This window comes from Hyperolius riggenbachi, chromosome 9 (assembly GCF_040937935.1).
Source record: "Hyperolius riggenbachi isolate aHypRig1 chromosome 9, aHypRig1.pri, whole genome shotgun sequence".
NCBI classification, from domain to species: Eukaryota; Metazoa; Chordata; class Amphibia; order Anura; family Hyperoliidae; genus Hyperolius; species Hyperolius riggenbachi.
Window position 1 is genome coordinate 73,097,445 of NC_090654.1, and position 19,875 is coordinate 73,117,319.

Genomic DNA, 19,875 nt, shown 5'->3' on the forward strand with positions numbered 1-19,875 from the left:
TTAGCGGATTACAATCCTCACTAGCTGGGGTGGACAGTGCAAAGTATAGATCCATAAGCTTTAGCACTAATAGGGTCCAAGTATGTAAATGCCCCACCTCCCTGATAATAGAAAAGTAATTGAATGGTCTGTGGGAGTTTAGTGGGGACTATGTTTATATTTCAATCAAAAGAAACAAAAAAGGAAGGTCGCGTCATTGTTCAGCGCATAAAAACCATATTTTATTACAGCCCTGGGGTGGACAGGGCTAGATTTCTGAAAAGGCCCGGGCCTTGGCCAGCTGCAGCACAAGGGGGCACCTGGTTATGACAGAGGTTGATACATATGAAAGGGGAGGCTGCAAATGGTGTGCAACACATGAAAAGTAGAAACTAATGTTCAAGGTAGCGGTTCATGAAAGAGCTGCAGCACATGGATGATAGACATGGAAAAGGGGGCGGGACAGGGAATGGAAGGGGACTCACAGCACAATTAGCCTATGGGCAGAAAATGTATAAATCCGGCCTTGGGGGTGGAAAATTATAAACCTGACCTCCAGACCTTTTAAAAATAATCATTTTAGGTCTGCAGCCACCACTGTGACTTCACCCATTAAAATGATGACCAGGCTCTGAGGATAATCATTTTCAGACTGCAAGGTCTAGAGAGCATCAGCCAGTTGTTAGCAGTAATACAGTATATTGATTTATCTTTTTTTTAGCCTGCAGATGTTTTTAAGTTTTAAGCCCAATGAAGAGGGTTCTCCATCTAAGCCGGTGAAATGAGGATAGTTCAGCGATCTGTGATTTATAAACCTCCTGGTTTCAGCCCCTGACTAACGAGGCAGAGCAAGCAATACAGATGGAGAGAATCTTTCGCTGGCACGTCGAGGGCATCTACCTCACCAGCTGCTCCCTTTTAAAGTTCACGCTGGCAGCAGCAAGTGATAGGAAGTGACTGGAGAGAGTCAGGCGGTACTCGCCTGCTGAACCCGTCCCAAATAGCACAAAGGCCTTCAGGTGGAATAAAATGTCAGACTCGCCATGGAAGGGGAACTGGGTGTAGCCAACATGTCACATCCATTACTCAGCAGATCACCGCCGGCCACACGAGATCTCCGCTGCGTTCCACAGTCGTGAAGCTGCGATGGCCTGAACTCACTCATTGCTTAAAGCACACATTTAACACACCTTGACTGCCATACAGCCAGGCCTATAAAGCAAGCTTGCAAATAGAACCTTTACATTTTTTCCATTGTCTCGCTACCCCCTGAGACAGATACTGTAAATATCAATGTAAATGATTTTCTTATTCTTCTCATGGCTGTTTATGAACCTTCTGAATGAGTATACTGGTAGGTGAACAGAGGAGCCAGAAGAATAAAAGTACATAAAAACTTTACAAAATTGCTGGGAGGAAGTGGTGGACTTGCCTCCGTAAAGCAGACACAACGGACTGTCACTATGTAAACATACACATTTATTGAAAATACCCCAAGGAGTATACCAAGGGGTATTTTCAATAATTAAGACACTCATCTTTCAAATTCAACCAATATGAGGAAAAACTAAATCAAAACAAAGATAAAAAGCTCTCCTTATCCCTGCAAACACTCTAAGACCTGCGGCCAACTAGACATAGCTCTTGTGCTTTATTATTATATTGTTCTGAATAAAGCTTTAAGTACCTGCTAGGTCTCCCATTGTTAACTTCCGGCGCTGAGCTCCACCTTGCTCAGAAGTTTGTAGGCACTTCTATATCTCCGAAAGGACAAATGCCGATGAACTACTGTGCAAGGGGCCAGAGCTAGGTGCATGCAGGAATTGTCATCGGGAGACCCAACAGGTACTTAAATCTTTATTTTGCACTCAAAATCGGCAACTAAGTTGCTGCAAAATCGCCTTTGAAAAGCAATTCAAAAGCGGCTTTGCATTGTTCCTATTGCATTGGAGCCCGAATGCTCCAAAAATTCTGCATGCACCATGATTGCGATTTGGCCAAATCACAGTTGTAGATTCACTTCAAACCACTTTAATCCTCCTGACGGTCTATTAGAAACCGCCAGGGGGCAGCACAGCACTATTTTTTAAATTTTTTTTGTTTTAATTCATGTAGCCGCTGTACAGCGGCATCCCCCCGCCCGCTTTGATCGCCTCCGGCAATCTTTGATCAGGAAATCCTGTTCAAAGAACGGGATTTCCTGAAGGGCTTCCCCCATCGCCATGGCGACGGGGCAGGATGACGTCACCGACATCACGGACGTCGTGACGTCTAAGGGAGTGCCGATCCTCCCCTCAGCGCTGCCTGGAACTGATTGGCCAGGCAGCGCATGGGGTCTGGGGGGCGGCGCGGCGATCGAGAGCGGAGCGGCGGTGATCGGAATGCACACGCAGCTAGCAAAGTGCTAGCTGCGTGTTGCAAAAATAAAAAGTGAACAAACCGGCCCAGCAGGGCCTGAGAAATCCTCCTGCGCGGCATAGCCCGAGCTCAGCTCGGGCTTACCGCCAGGAAGGTTAATCACCCCAAACTGCAGCTGGAATCACTCTAGTGGGCTTCAGGCCTAAAAACCCCAATAAAAAGCATGAGTCTGTTTGTTTGAAAAAAATAAATAAATGTAACTGTCCTTGACAGATAAAAGTTCTGTATCATTTTTCTGGATTATTATAAGAAATGATGCCCTTTGTTCAATCAGTGGCTTCCTGGGTCTCCTTGTGAATGGTAGGCAACCCTGACATTTGACTCCTGATAAATCCTGAGGTCTAGCTTAGGGAGTTTGGGCCCCAGTGCAAGTTTTACATTGCCCAAGCATTCTATACTTAACATCATTATCATATGGTGCAAAAAAAACCTGCCAAGGACAACCACAGTATCATTTTGTTAATGATTAGCTCTTTTCAAAGACTATATAGGAGTGATCATATCAGCATAGCACCATTGAATAACTAATGCTGGGGTTGAGGGAGGGCCCCTCTGATTCAAGGGCCCTGGTATGGTTACAACCTCTGCATCCCATATTACTAAGTCCCTGCCTATGGAGCCTCCAGTTATTGTGGCTACGCCAGCTTTGGCAGAAGCTGATACTTACATTGAGAGCCTCCAGGTCCTGAGTCACCACTCAGTCTTTATAGATGTAGATTGTCCATTCCCTCCTCTGACTTTGTGTTCAGAACATTTAATTGAACAGTTTTTGTTCGGTGCTTGCATTCTACACCGGCAGGAGGGGGGGGGGGATGTACGATTTCTGGAGGGATTTAATAGCCTCCCATTTAGTTAATGGTCAGAAATTGTAGGAAGCTACACACGTCACTGCCGAGTCAATAGCAATCAGCTGCCTGCAGAGACTATGCGGAAGAATGGACGCTTAACGTAGCTAATTACATGGACAGCCAAGCCAGCATTATTATGATGTGCGGTACACATGGGCTTTTTTTCATTTTGCCCAATGTTTGAACTAATCATCTGCTTCGCTAGCCTAATAATTCTTCTCAGAGGAATGTGCGTGTTTAATGAAGTGTAATAGGGCTGGCCGAGGCTGCTCTGTCATCACTGGCCACATTTATTGTACGGCTACTGCCTGGGGAGACGGCAGAAGGTCAGTATAAGTGTACTGGCTGGCAGTGCAGCTCACGGCTGTGCAGTGTAGTATTTGCTGTAGTGAAGAATGCAAAGTATGCAGTAGTTGTGTTTAAAGTTCTTGTTCCTAGAACTCCAGGGTTGGTTTTTACCACTTGACCACTGAGGGGTTTTTCCCCTTATGGACCAGAGCAATTTTCACCTTTCAGCGCTTCTCCCATTCACTCGGCATTAACTTTAATACTACTTATCACACAAAGTGATCCATATCTTTTTTTTTTTTTGTGCCACCAATTAGGCTTTCTTTGGGTGATATATTTTGCTAAGAATTATTTTATTCTAAATACATTTTTATGGGAGTAATAGGATAAAAAAAAAAATCAATATTTCTCATGGGTTCTCATTCACCAATCAGTCTAGTAACAGGTAGGCGGTGACATGAACATGACATGCACAGCAGCAATTGCGTCAGGGTACGAATATCTACGCCCCTGTATCTAAGATGAAGCCTCCAGGGGTGTAGATATACTGTCTAAAATACATTAAGTGTTTAATCTTCCTGGCTGCCGCCGGAAGGCACCACCCAGGCCCCGCTGGGCCGATTTGCATAATTTTTTTTTTTGCTACACGCAGCTAGCACTTTTCTAGCTGCAATCTGATCGCCGCCGCTACCCGCCGATCCGCCGCTATCCGTCGCGCCGCAGCCCCCCCCCCCCAGACCCCGTGCGCTGCCTGGCCAATCAATGCCAGGTAGCGCTGTGGGGTGTATCAGAGTCCCCTTTGACGTCACGACGTCGATGACATCATCCCGCATGGCGACGGGGGAAGCCCTCCAGGAGATCCCGTTCTTTGAACGGGATCTCCTGATCTCTGAAGGCGATCGGAGGGGCTGGGGGGATGTCTATCATGTAGCGAGACCTTGTCTCGCTACATAAAAAAAAATTCATTTTATTTTTTAAACGGCTTTGCTGCCCCCTGGCGGATTTTCATTAACCGCCAGGAGGTTTAAAGTACACATGAAGTGAGAGGGGTATGTAGGCTGACATATTTATTTCCTTTTAAAGCAATACCAGTTGCCTGGCAGCCCTTTTTTTGTCTCCAATACTTTTAGCCGTAGACCCCAACAGTGGTGTAGTTCAGCAAAAAGAGCCCTGAACTTCCATCATTGAGTCACCACTGTCTTGATCTTCCTCCTCCCTTAGTGTCTGGGTGACCTCAGAGACTGACAGCAAGTGGAGGAGGTTGACATAGCTGATCCACAGTTCTGTGCCACTCAGCTGTACAATTGCAGGGCTTCTTCCATCTTCTTCCTCCAACTTCTTCCATCCCCGCCTGGTGCCCGCTGGCTGTGCTAGAGGCTTGTCCCGTCCTGATGATCCAGCTGTTCAGGATATCCATACCAGGTCGGTACGTGATGTACCATGCGGTATACCAGGCCGCATGGTACGTGATGTACCATGCGGGAAGGAAGAAGACAGCAGCTGTGCCCTCACACAGCTGAGAAGGGTTGGGCCGTGGATCAGGTATGGCCACCTCCTGGCCAGCTGCAGTGTTCCTCGCTGTCTGTCTCTGGGGTCTGCCTGTGTTCATGTTGCATGCTTGAAGTGGGCTGCCTGACAGGCTGGACTTTTTCTTTTAGGGACAACTGATATATTTTATGCAGCAAATTTGGGGTGCAAATGTGCCCAGGATAGTCTCAGGTCCTAGCAATGCCCCTGCTCAAAGCTGGACTAAGATTCAGTGGGGCCCTAGGTAAGGTAGTAGCTATGACTTATATTTATGGTTCTCTAGGTAATTTTAGGTGGAAACGTGGTCAAAGAAAGTGGCTTTTGGGCTCCTGACACCCACTAGGCCCCATGCACCTGGGTAGGTTGCATTGTAGATGATCCTGCTCTGTCACCTGCTGATCATGCAGATCAGATGTTGTTGAGAAAATGTGATGCCTCTGGACCATCCTGAGGCTTCCCACTACTTTGGTAAGTATCTAACCTTATCACAACCCCTTCACTGCTTAGGAGGCTATTCACCAATATAGATGCCCAGGATATGCATGAATGCTATAATGTTTCCATTAAATGCTAAATGTTTCCTTCTAAAAAAAAAATAGGGAAAAGATTAGTTGCGCGGTTGCTGTTTTTCTGTGTCTTTTAACATGAATTTGGACAGCTGATAATTTTTTTCTTTGCATAATATCTTGTTTTAGCAAGTGCAGGGATTACATTTCTGTATACAGCCTAGCGTTTAGTTATTGGTGCTTGCAAAATAAATTTATGTAGGTTATGATTTGCATATTCAACTGACATTTATATTTCCTGGAACCTGGATGGTTCTAGAAATCCTTGTTTTACTATCACCGTTTTATAAATGTTAGCAGCAGATGTAGGTGGGATTGAGTGGTGATGGGTACCTTGCTTAGGGCACTGAATTGTGCAGAAGCAGTCCTGGAAGACTTTACCTATATCGTACATGTCAAATTCTGGCCCAACAGCCTAATCTGGCCCCCAGAGCCATCAAATGTGGCCCGCAAGAGGTTTCCCCACTTTGCATTATGTTTGGCCCACTCTAGGCCACCAGGGCAGCTATATTGGAAGTGAAGCCCTAGATCACGAGGGAAGCCATATGGGGATGGGAGGGGGGAAAGCACTGGACACCATGGAACTGTATAGGGGAGCAAGGGGGCCACTAGACACCAGGGAAACATATAGGGTAGGGAGGATCACTAGACACCAGGGAACTGTAAAGAGGAGGGATGAGGCGCCAGGGAACTGTAGAAGGGAAGGTTTGGGCCATTAGACACCCTGGAATTGTGTAGGGGAAAGAAGGAGAAATTAGACACCGGGGAACTGGGAAGGGGGGGGCATTAGATATCGGGGAACTTTATAAGATATAAGAGAGGGAGATGGCCACTAGAAATTGAGGTTGGCCCATGACCTGATCCCAGTGTTTAATTTTGGCCCACATTGTATTTGAGTCTGACATCCCTGACCTACCTATATCCACTCCCAGCTCTTGCTTGTGATGTGTACAGTATCATAGCTTTCTCAGGACATATCCTGTTCTAGGAATTCTCTTCCACTAGCCCCTTCCACAGGGCAGCCTCTGAGGTGTGTTTTCATGGTGCAACCTAAATGAGCAGAATAGTGTTAAATCGTGTTTGGGGTGACTGTCACTCACTGTTCTGTTATTCTCTTGCCTTTCCACTCTCTTTCAGAAGAAAGAACAGAAATCTGCCTTGCATTTTGCACTGACGGAAGCTGATAGGAGGATTTCTGTCCTTATTAAGCAGCTTGCTCAGTTATCAGTAACAGAAACGGCCCCGGGCTGTCTCAGGGCTCAGCTTTGTACGCGCAGCGAATTCATGAAATGCAATCGGACAAATGGGACGCTCTGCCGTGTAATACTCAGATAAGATATATTATGGTGCAAAACACGGTATAGTCAGTTATGATTCTATCCACTGCTGAGTGACCAACTCAAAAATGGAAACTTTTGAATTTGGGTGAAATCAGGGCATTTGTACATATTCACTTCACCCAAAATGGATCACCGGATTATAAGGCTTTTATGTATAATACTGACAAAACACTTTACAGAAGACATTAACCATTAACCCATTAGCAGCTTCAATAGACGTATCTTGTTTGAGATATGTGCACAGCTTTTGACCTCAGTTGTTGTGCTGTAAATTCTTGGAATGCTTTGATGTCTCTCTACTATCAGAAAATATAGACACTCAAAATGGAAGTCCTCTGTTATTGTCTCACACTGTCCCCTAGTGACAAGTGGCCATACATACACATTACAGCAGTACTAATTAAAAACAAGTAAATGTAACAAATAAGAAATAATCAAAAAAAATGTTATAAAATAAATTGGCCTGGAGCACTTGAAGGCCCTTCAAAATAAATTGGCTGCTAAAGGTTGATTGTTCCATAAGTAACTATATAATACCATGGCCACATTTTAGGGAAACATTTTTAGGAAAACCATTAACATAACAGTTTGGTTTAAGGTGAGGGAGGAAACTGGAGCACCTGGAGAAAACCACTGCGTACACAAAAACTTACAAACCCTATGCATAGTGCCCTGACTGTGGTTAGTATTTTAGAGCTGCAAGACATTCATTAGCCACCATGCAACTGCCTTCTCTGGGCCCCTCTGCAGTGCAGGGGATAGTATACAGAGTCTGCACTTGAATGGAAAGCCTTACTACTTTCTGCTGTTCAGCATCCCCTAGTGGCTAGGGAGAGCAACAGTTAGTTGTGCTGCACCAGTGGGTAAGCAGGTCAATTCAGCAGAAGCAAGGATTAGGCACAGGACCCGAAAATTTAATCTGACAACAAAAGCGGAGTATAACTAAAGGTAGCCACTGACTTACAGATGTCCACCAGATTCGACCATCCGATTGATCTCTGTCAGATAAAATGTGGTCTGAGAGCGATTTATTACTGCCACATACTAGTAATAGATTGTTAATGAGGCGCTACACTGGCTATTGCTGAAATTCTGTCTTGTCCCCATGTTTATTGCCTGATGAAGCGGGCTGGGCCTGTTAAACGCGTTGCACTGTTTTGGGGTACTAATTAATAAATGTGACTACTATTCAGACAGTCTTTCGTGTCTGCTTTATGGAGGTAAGTCCACTGCTTCCTCCCAGCAAATTTTAAAGTTTTTATCCACTTTTATCCTGCTGGCGCCTCTGTTCTCCTACTGCTAGATTTTTAATAGCGTTCACCATAAAATGTATTAGAAATCTATCTAACCGCAGTTTTGCAGTGTTCTATACAGTACAGTGCTATGGACTGTCGATCTGCCGCCGCTCCCTAAGCCCCATAGTTTGATATCTACCATCTGGAGCGATCGACCGTCTCAGTCGATTTTGGCCCACCAATTGAAGGGACGATTGATAGGGCTGGCTGCAGCAACGGTTTCTAGCAGATTCAATCAGAGTGATCAAATTGGACAGATATTGATGAGTTATTTTTAGGGGTAGTTCTAGTTTAGTAGGGTCCAGGGCCGGATTTTCCATAAGGCACTGTAGGCACGTGCCTACAGTCGCCTTATGTGGGAGTGGCGCCCCCCTCCTCAGATTACTGACCTCAGGAGCTTACAGTCTAATTCCTGCCTCATATCACTGACCTCAGGCACCTCCTTGTCTAATGTCACTGAGGATGATATGAGACAGTGATAGAGTATAAGATTCTAAGGACAGTTAGAGACATAAGGCAGGGATTAGTGTTCAGAATAATTTTACTTGAGGGTGTGGCCTGTGTTCAGTAGTGGGGTTTAAGGCGCCAGAACGCCTCTGCCCACAGGCCCCTAAGTTTTAAATCTGGCCCTGGTAGGGTCAGTGTTAGATCATGGTGTGGGGGCAGTTGGCCCTGTGGACATTGAGAATTGCCAAATTCCGAATCCCACAGAATTCTAACGGAATACAGAGTTTGAGCAAATTCTGGGTATTTGCATTAAATTTTATGAAGTTGTCAAAAATGATAAAGACCTTTTAGTTTTTGAGAAAACAAATTTGCATGTTTTGACAGGAAAAAGTGCTTTCTAAACCCATGAAATGCTGGGTTCCGGCAGATTTATTTTCATTAATGTTCATTACTTTAAAATTGTTCAAAATGGACACAGTGGCACTTTGACGCGTTCTCCCCATGAAGGCTGAGGAGTGTTCTGTGAAAGAGGGGCAGCAAAGCCTTCCTATCCCCTAGAAAGCCCCATCCACATCAAAGACAAGTAGCTCATCCCCACCTCTGGTGCCCAGCATGTAGGTCCTGGAGAAGGGCGGAGCTTATGGTGGTATCTGGGAACCCCCTTTAGTGATAAATTGACTCCACATTCACCCCTCCCACCTTTTTGGTAAGAGCATGTCATTTTTAAATATGGAATTTTACCAAACAGGTAATGACTCATTAGTGGGAAGAAGTCGAGAAGCCAGAATTCTAAGTGTCTCATTGACAATTGCTAGTATATGATGCAATACTCAAGGATTATATATGAAAGGCGCTAGCCACTGCACTGGCATTCCAGCTGTTTCAGATTTATATGCCGGAACTTTTGAGAGAAGACCTCCAAGGTGTCAGCCAGCAAGATATGCATTTCCTGAGGTGAGGAAATCTCTGGTAGCTCCTTTCGCAGAGGTCACGTGTGACATTTCATAAATGAGCTCCCCAATGATTGTGTCTTGTTTTGTAGACTTGTAGCGGTGAGGCTGTAGCGGTGTACGCCCCTGACAGGCGTCTCTGCGTTCCCTGAGCCAGTGCAGCCATGGCTCGGCGTCCTCAGGAGAAATCATTACAATTTGTTTTATAATTGAATTAGCCGCTGTTATGTAAACTGCAGCACAAAATAACCCGAGAGAGAGAGAGAGAGAGCACATCAGCAGCAATTACTCAATGTTTAGCCAGCTCGAGGAAATGCCAAATCCGAGTTACAGGAGGAAGACGTGCGTGGCTAGAGAAGGAGGCTTTCTGGAGCTTGACCTGAATTAGAGAGAACTTAGTTGTGTTTTATTCTTTATTCTCTTGAAATGATTAAATCAAATCTCAAGTTCTGCATATAGTGAAGTTGCAGAAATTATAACCTATATTTGTATTATAGTTTAAGGCTAAATCTCTTGCAGTATAGGGCTTACAGAACACCGCTAAAGTACTCTCCTAATTCTAATATGGGGTACCAGGACGAATTATGAATGCCCAGAGCCCCTTATATTTTTTTACAGTGGACTAAAATAAATACGTAAGCCCTCATTATAAACACTCCAAAGTACAGAAAGGCGTTCTTAAAGTGTACCAGCATACGATCGAACAACGTAATATTTACAGTACTGAAAAAAATAGGAAATGTAAGTGCCAAAAAGGATAAACTACACTACAAACTGTTTACAAGTGGGAGGTAGGACTGGCTGTCCAGCAAAAGACACAAAGCATTTCGCTGGTATAACCTGCTTCTTCAGACAGTAAGGAAGTAACTGTGCTGGGTGCTCTCTGCGCGGCGCAGAAGACTTAGACCATTTGCATCTTCTGTTGGGAGGTAGGTCCACCACTGCCTCTCATTTTTAAACAGTTTTATCGTATTTTCCCCTTTTTTGCACCTCTGTTTTCATCCTATTTCTGCTATATCTTTTGTCTACCCTTGGTGGAGGGGCTTTACTCCTTGCTTCCAGCAACTACAGAGAGCGACATCTTAAGCCCAATCTACACAACAATACGATTCTTTGTGCGATTCGATTATGATTCTATTTACGATCCGATTAAATCCAACATGTCCGATCAGGATTCAATTCGATTTGCCATTGCAAAACAATGGCAAATCGAATTAAATCGAATCGAATCCCGATCGGACATGTTGGATTTCGGATCGTAAATAGAATCGTAATCGAATCGCATAAAGAATCGTATCGTGTAGATGGGGCTTTAACCCAAGTGGGGTCAGGTTTGTTCTCCCAATCTGCCTATACAGTGGTTATCTTTGGGGTAGCCCAGATTTGTGAGTATTACTCTATTGTCCTCACTTTGCTAAAACATCCTGCACCATATTGGCCTCTCAGTTTCCTCTGTGTGTTTCCTTAAAATGTTACCTTGTTTTCTGTAAAATTAACCTTCTGTAGTTAAATCTCGTCTTGACATTTTGGGCAGGTGGCCTGACGTACAGAAAATGAGTTTAAATGTACAAACACCCACAATTGCTATCATCTGCAAGGCTTGGGACTTGATCATTCGGGCGATAGTTTAGTGCCGAGTTGTGTACAGACACATCGCTAGCCTACAGGCTAGATATGCATTTTGTTGCTTTGAAGAGGGAGAATTGACAACAGCATGGCACAGGCCTGAGTATCTTTGAGGCCTGGAACCAACTACAAATCGCAAATTGTTAGCGTTTGTAATTGGCGTTTTGTAAGCGATTTTATGAGCATTTTCCTGCGCTTATGGGAGCGATTTTAAAAATGTAAGCTTTTTGCAAGCGATTGTGTAGCAATGTGCGATTACCGATTTTAATTCTGACTGGTCCTTTCAATGTATCATAATTTTATTTGCAGTTTGCAATCGCACTCAAATCGCTATGTGTAGCGATTCATGAGCAATTTGCCGGCGCTTCAATACTTTACATTGAAGCGCAAACACTCCCTAACTGCTGCATGTCCTGCGATTGTGATTTTGCTCATCGCAATCGCTACTGTGGAGTTAGTTTCATTTATTTACATTGTCAGAGCGTTTAGGGAAAGCGCTATCGATTATCGATTTAAAGCGCTCTCTAAACGCTCAAAAATTGCTCTAGTGGGTTACAGCCCTGAGAGGGTGGTACAAGGAGGAGAATCTGCGCTCCATTGAGATGTCCTAACACTCCAGATCTTTAAATGACGATTCAGGGCTACCATACACGTGCTAGTTTCTCAGCAGAGAAGTTCCCAACTGGCTGCCTCCGCTGATAACCATCCATCCTTAGTATGAGGTTTGTGGCTCTGTAGGTGGGGTACCTGCCACCACTTGGATAGCATCATCCTACTGTTCAGACTGAAGACTGAATCTCTCAGCCTACAGCAATGTCAGTCAGTGGGGCAAGAAGTAGCCAGAAAATATTTTAAAGAGGACCTCCAGTGAAAATAATGTAATAAAAAAGTGCTTCATTTTTACAATAATTATGTATAAATGATTTAGTCAGTTTTTGCCCATTGTAAAATCTTTTAAATACCTGATTTACATTCTGACATTTATTACATGGTGAAATTTTTACTGCTGGCAGGTGATGTAGCTGCTGCTTGCGGTTTTGGCAGTTGGAAGCAGCTGTAAACAGCTATTTCCCACAATGCAACAAGGTTCACAGACCAGAAACTGCCAGGAGTACCATGGTCCTCAGAGTCTCTTGTGGGAGGGGTTTCACCACAATATCAGACATACAGCACCCTCTGGTGGTCTGTTTGTGAAAAGGAATAGATTTCTCATGTAAAAGGGGGTATCAGCTACTGATTGGGATAAAGTTCAATTCTTGGTCACGGTTTTTCTTAAGAATAGCTGCTTTGATACCAGCTAATCGAGGCACTGCTATGCAAGCTAATACAAAGGTTGCAACTGAGTGCTAACACAGATCTAGTAAAATGTTTGTGTTTGTGGTGAGGCTTTTAAATAGAAGCTCATTGTGGATTATTGATTTCATGTGTCTAAAAACGAAGGCCCATAATGCATTGCTTCAGGAAGGTGGGCATAGGCATGAAAATCAATTCATTTTTGCCTTTTGTCAGCCAGGAATGGATACTGAATTTCTGGTGAACACAGAGATATAATAGGGCCCTAAGCAAGGTAGTAGATTTGAGGCCTTCGTATGGTATTTGTTTTGTAAGCTGAAGTGGAGGGAGGTCAGAGAAGGTTGGTGGGCCCCTTGACACCCACTAGGGCCCAGGCACCTGCCTTGGTTGCCTGGTGGATGATCCTGCTGTGGGTGAACACCTGCAGACCTAATTACAGTGCAATCTATCCAGCATGCATACAGCTGTTTCAGGGTATTTGGCCTTCATCACTTATATGGTCAGGCTTATGAGAGTGATGACACTGGAATACCTGGTTTAAACCAAGAACCTCTTTTTCCTGTATTTGTTTTGCTTAGGGTTGTGCACATCTCCTTCCAGAGGGTAGGAAAGGTTGACATGTCTGTGGAAATCACAATAAGCATACCCCAGTGCATTGTGGGAGCAGAAGTTCTATCTCACAGGCAGCCAGCGTAGAGCCAGCAGTGAGACAGACGCTTCAGATGAGAAGTGATACCTGCTCCCTTTGGTTAATGTCATCAGTCTGCAGCAGAAACCTTCCTTGGGGCTTCCAGGCCGGCCACACATCAGCCAAAAATAACATCCTATCTCTGTTGCAGATATTTTACCTTTACACATGATACAGATTATATATATATTTTTACAGAAGGCAAGTTTGGGGCTACTTACATTTAGGTATGGTCAAGGTGGTGAAAAATTAATTCTGAGTTGATGCAGGAATATGCAAATTTTGTATGCAGGATTTGATTGCTTCATTTTCAAGTAGCATAATTTTGTGTACAAAGTTTGCATAATCCTGCAACAACTTGGAATAGTTTTGCATCTCATTGAACTTCCAGTGAAAAAGAACCGCACACCTGACCGTGTGGCTGCTGGTGCCGGATTATCAAGCTGCTCAAATCATATCGTCAAAGGAGGAATCCGCACAGTCTTGCTGGAACACCGTAGTGTTGTACATTTCTATTCTGCTTATGCCTTGATAAAGGGGACCCCTGTGGCCCTGAAACGATCGTCGGCCATTAGGTCGGATGTGTATTGCATAAGTGTGTGTGATGCAGCCTCATTGAACTTCCAGACTTACATTTGAACAATAAAGCTGGCCATACAGTACTATATATAATTTGATAATTTTACTGGCTTGAGGAACAATCGATTATGTTCTATTCTGCTTGACCAGTGGAAATTAACTCATATCTGGTTGAACTGACCAATGTACTCAATCAGGCAGGATAGAAAATATTGGTCTTTTGTGAAGGAATCGGCTACTGATCACATGATTTTGATGAACACAGAATCAATTTTTGGTTTCCGAGTATGGAGGAACAACATTGATCAGCTCGGTTAGTGAAGGAGACTCGCATAGGATCTCACTTGCAGTGTGTGGGCTTCTAGTCAATCGACTTTTGATCAACCACACTGTTATTGATCGCCTAATAAAGTCGATGGCTTAATCGCTTAATGAATCCAGCAATGCATGCGCAACTTGAGGCTGGCTTTACACTTATTGTTTGCGTTGCGGTGGGAATGCTATGTTTAGTGGCCTAGCTAAGGAGCTATGGGCCCCGGTGCAAGTTTTACAATGGGGCCCCTCCAAGCACTCTATACATAACAATTGATATGGCGCACCAAAACCTGCCAATGGCAACTACAGTGTCAGAGATGCAAGTAAGGGATGGGGAACTGTGTTAAGGATTTCTACTATTCAAAGCATTTATAGAAGTGATTATTACAAGCACAGGACCAATAGAGAGCTAATACTGTGATAGAGGGTGGACCCTTCAGGGCCCTTCTGGCCCAAGGGCCCCGATGCGGTGGCTACCTCTGCACCCCCTATTGCTACACCATTGGCTATGCTCCTGCCGCATCCTACCACAACATATAGTGTACTATAGTGTAAGCAGGGCCTGGAGAGTGTACCGGTTAAGGGCTCTGCCTCTGGCACAGGAGACCTGGCTTTGAATTTCAGCTCTTCCTGTTCAGTATTCAGCAAGGAGTCCTTGGGCAAGACTCCCTAACACTTCTTCTGCTGCCTGCTTCTGCTGCCCTAGTGGTTCCAGCTCAAGCTCTTAGAGTCCGCCAGGAGAATAACGCAATATAAATGTTATTTTTATTTATTTTGACAACCAAGGCACGGCAGAGTGCGCAACAGGGCCATAAGCACAGTGTCACCCCCCCCCCCCCCCCCCGCGCTTAGTGAAGTACTCGTTGGGCAGGAAGTATGTCACTGGGAATTCCCGCTGGTCTGCGCATTTGTGACACGCCGCACTGCACTCCTGTTATATAAATTCCTGCATCGCCCATTAACTCCAATGAATTATGCTGCTGTTGCGGCCCCGCGGAAGGCGTACAGTAACGCGCTGCAGAGTTTGCATCATCTCGGGCGCGGTTCGGAAGCTTCCGGTTTGACGCGGTAAGTGTGCAAGGCCCTATACACTTGCATTGCCCTTGCTACGGTACAACAGGGTAATACAGTGCACACTTGCAATGCAAGTGGGAAAGCGGCCTAAGGAGAAGAGAATTAAATAACATGAATCTCTCTTGCTTCCTATCGGTAGTTCTGTATCATCCCTCCTGGTTGTGCTTCATTACCGAGATTCTGGCTTTATCATGTAGGCCAGTGATGGCTAACCTTGGCAATCCAGCTGTAGTGGAACTACAAGTCCCATGAGGCATTGAAATACCCTGACAGCTCTAAGTATAACTCAGGGAGGCATGATGGGATTTGTAATTTTGTCACAGCTGGAGTACCAAGGTTAGCCATCACTGACTTAGGCCAATTCATGGTGGGACTTGAAGAGTCTCCAGTCAGCTGACTTATTGTAGCCAGATCGCTCTGGTTTCTTCTGCAGATGTCCCTCTGGTTTAGTCTACAGAGGTCAGAAAGTGTCAGCCAATCACGGGCTGGGGTGGTTTGGCTCCAATATTTAGTACTGTGTGACACTAGTTGGTGCTTGGGTGTAGCTTAACTGCAACTATCCCTGTGTATAGACACAGGGATAGTTGCCGTTAACCTACACCCAAGTACCAACTAACTCTCGTAGAAAAGTCCAAACGCTCTAAAAGCCACATAGGCACATACTGACTGGTGCAGGATCTGGTCAGCCAAGCCATATTTGAACATTAAAAGAGGAGGATCCTCCTCTTTTGATGCCAACTGACTCTACCACAGACAACAGGAATAGCTAGTTAGTTTGCTCTAGAAGAGGTCAGTGGAGGTGCTACTGAAGTCTGGAGGAGGTGTGGAGGGAAGGTACCCCAAAACGGGGGAGGGTATTGGGGTTGTCTTTCTTTTTAACTTTAGCCTCCCAATGGCTAGGGGCGTAATCCGATTAAAATGCTATAAACCCCTTTGTGTGAAGACAGAAATATTGTGCATGTGTGCTATGTAGGTACGTTGTACAGCAGTCCCCTTGAGTGAATACATAAGAGTATAGCATCATAGCAGGCCATCTACTTTATGTTATAACAATTTTGCATGCAACTTCAGCCTCACAACCTTCTCCATTTGGGTGTTTTATTTCTCTAGTAATTTTCTTTAAAGATGCATTGAAACTGGCCATACATCTACCAATTTTGCATCTTGATCGACCATCAATTTGATATTTTTATCAAATCTGATGAAAACCTGTGCACAAGCATGTCCGATTGATTTTTTTTTTTTATTGATTTTTTTTTACCAATTTTGGGCCGAAATTGAATGCATTAATTGGAAAGATCTCGGTCCGATGTCGGTTGATCACATGTGTGGGGGTAACGTTGTTCAATATCGCAACGGACGCCGCCTGCCTGGCCACCCCAAATGTAAATTCCCCACCCCCGCAGTGCCCATGCAGTGTATCTCACCTGTCCAGCTGCTGCAGCTTCCAGTCTCCTCCTCTGTCTCCCCCGTTGGGTACCAGATACATATGTGTGACGTCACACATGGGCCATGTGGTATATGTGCCACCATGTGGTAGCTCTGTGTAGCGGCAGCACTCTGTGGAGACCACGTAGGAGACTAGGAGTCATGGCACTTGGACAGGGGAGATGTACAATGCATAAGGACTGGGGGGAGACGTTAACATTTGGGAGGTGGGCAGAATCAGCTTTGTCACAAGGCTGATTCCTGAGAGATTTCATGATGATGTTGATCGGTAATTAGTCTGCGGTGTATGGGCAGCCAATAGATCTCTCTCAAATCAGATTTGATGAAAGAGAGCTCTGTCTCTTGGTTGATTTTATTTAAGGGAGATAGAAGATCCAGGCACCAGCTGAAAGTTGCGGTGTCTATTTGTGCCCCTTATCGAGGCATGCTATGGTAAAACCTCATCACCGGTGAAAGATCACCATGGCCAGTCGGAGGGGAAGCTTTTGCCACGTGACCAATCGGGCGCGGGTGCTGGCACCAGACTGGCCAATCACAGCCGCCTGCTGCTCCTTTTGCTACCTGATGCTGATGCTCTTGTGGGCAGGACTACTGCACCGCCATTGGGCCTATCAGAGGCGTAACTAGAAATCACAGGCCTTCTGCGAAAATTTGGATGGGGCCCCCATGGACAATTTGGGGGGCAGGAAAGGTTCGCAGCATAATGGGAAAAGCATGGCGACCTACATTAGCGGGGAGGGGGCCACTCCCCCCACCTCATCTCGGACTCTCCCTTCAGCGCTCCCCCTCCTGCATTAATAGGTGGCAGCAGCGGCGGGAAAGAAACACAGGCATACCGATCTCTAAGGCGTACGAGAGAGAACGGCGCCGGAGACTTGGGTGCAGGATACAGCCAGTATATGGCTGATCCTGCTGCTGCACAAGTCCGGGCCGTGTTAATTACTATTCCCCCTCCAGACCGCCATAGATAGTGGGGAATGAAATAATTCGGCTTCCAGTAATTGCTGGAAGCCAAATTATTGTTTTAAAGGCAACTTCAGCTCCGTCTTCTGACGGCGCCGAAGTTACTCCCTGTGCCTGCTATAGCCGTAGTTCCTATTACGGCCTATGGTGGCGTGGCTGCTCCGAAGTCTCCAGCTCTGGATTTAGTGTGTTTGTCTCTAAGGGCCACGCGCTACAGCCCCTATTGTTACGCCACTGGGGCCAATCATTCCACTCAATCTGCAGCAGTGACCAGATGTCAATGATGGGGCGGTGCATCCTCCAAAGTTTGCTTCAGGCGGCAGAAAGTCTGGAACTGGCCCTGTGTACAGTAAGAGCTGCACCTGCTAGTCACTCTCATTCTCCCTTATGACTTTGTTCCTTAGTTAATAGTCACAGATGTCCCTCAGGAAGTCAGTTAGTCAATGGTAATGGTCTTCCTTACCTCAGGTCAGTGAAAGTGGTAGTGAGCACTTGAGCAGTGTTTACTGTTAGGAATACAGCAATTACAGGAGGCCGGTTGAAGTTCTGTTGCTCCTGCTGCAGTAGGAGGGCAGTAGAAGTACAGCTGTCATTCATTTGCCTATAGGAATCCACTTATCAGCTGTGAAGGTAACATTTACTTTGACAGGCTGCTGAAGTTTGGGAACGCCCCGCCACAGTTTCAGTGATGCGGGCTGCCTGCTTGTTGTTCTCCCACAGTATTAATTTTCCTTCCTCGCTGAGTGGGCCGCCTTCTTTGAATATTTTACAGGTTCATTTGAGGCCATCAGCATGACATTTCATGAAAAAGGAGAAAAATATATTCATGTAGATTACAAGGCACAAAACCCGTCATGTACTGTATTTGCATTCATTATAGGTGCTGCCACTCAAGGCAAGACAAGAAAACACTTTGCTGGGCTATGCAGTGCATCCCTGGCAGTTCAGCTTCATTCACATCTGTACAAACTGGATACAGATTTCTCTGCCCCCTTGCTTGTTCATTAAATCAACCTTACTTACCGCCTATTAGAGAACACTTGTTTACTGCGCTTAATTAGAGACAGATTGAGACACTTGTTAAATGAAAACTAATGGCATCAAGGTGATTTTTAATGGAGGTTAAAGCAGAGAGATGAGGAGAATCGGCTGTAAAACGTGCCTGTGCGTTCTGCGGGGTTACAAGGGGTCATTTCTTATCAGTGAGGGTCACACTGTAGTCACTTCCTGTCTGAGTCAGGACTGAGTCAGCCACTTACATACCCTGATATTTAACTCTTTCAGGCAGAGAAAGAAAAAGAGGAACACAGTATAGTTATTTGTGTGCTAGGCACTGTACATGCACATGTCTATCTCATCATGTCACACGTCACTCGGGTATCCTTTAAAAGGCTGTTGCTAATCTTTTAGAGCAGAGAAGAAGTTCTGAGTTCAGGTCCGCTTTAAAGTGAAACCTACGTTTTTAATATTCTTCCTCGGATAGCCAGTCACTGCAGCAGAGAAGAAAGTGATATTTTTGTTAGAAAACAGGACTCGGTTACACCATTAGCAGCTGAAATTGAATTTGTATTAGAGGAGAGTATTTGAATTATCGTATTGATTGCAGATTGGACAGTTGTAAACAATAGCTCCCCAGAGATGTCACTTATAAACAATGGCTGTGAAGAGGTTCCATAATTACAGTCTTAGTAAAATACCTCTGTCACTAGGTTACCGTTCTTTAATGGATTATATGCAACAAGAAAATCTTAAAATGAGCCAAGCACTATTTTCCCTGCAGTTTCTCCTGGTTTCTAATAGCTATAGGAGCTGTCATGTCTCTCCCCCCCCCCCCCCCCCTCCTTTCTCTCTGCCCTTATTTATCCAGGGGAAGGTGTGAACATAGCATCTGCGACTTTTCTAAACTCTTTGAAGCACAGTGTCCTATATCGGCACCTCGCCACACACACCGGCGCAAAACGGCTGTTGTGCCGTCCTACATCCCCCGGTCACCGTCTCCCTCACCCACCCTTCGCCACCCGATGGTGCAGGTCAGAAATATCTTGCCAAAGTTGTATTTATGAAGTTGTCAGTATGAATTAAAGCCTTAAAGGGACAGTGCATGGACTAACTTTTTGTACTTAGCAATTTCACATGTTTTTCTGCAATTTGACCGGCTGCACGCCCCTGAGCTGATCAATCTGTCTTCATATAAGTGACCTGGGGTGGACCACAGTACATGTGCGGGCTG

At 45.1% G+C, this 19,875-nt stretch overlaps 1 protein-coding gene across 4 annotated transcripts in view; it reads left to right on the forward strand.

Annotated features, from left to right (window-relative positions):
• The window catches only part of GRIP2 (glutamate receptor interacting protein 2), a 627,309-nt gene that overhangs the window by 169,346 nt on the left and 438,088 nt on the right, over nt 1–19,875 (forward strand). The window contains exon 1 of one of the 4 annotated variants that reach the window (XM_068253057.1): nt 10,355–10,399. The exons of the other annotated variants lie outside the window; for them this stretch is intronic. The gene's annotated coding sequence lies outside the window, so the exon portion shown is untranslated. Of the gene's footprint in view, nt 1–10,354; nt 10,400–19,875 lie in introns of those variants that run through there. 4 annotated transcript variants of the gene reach the window in all.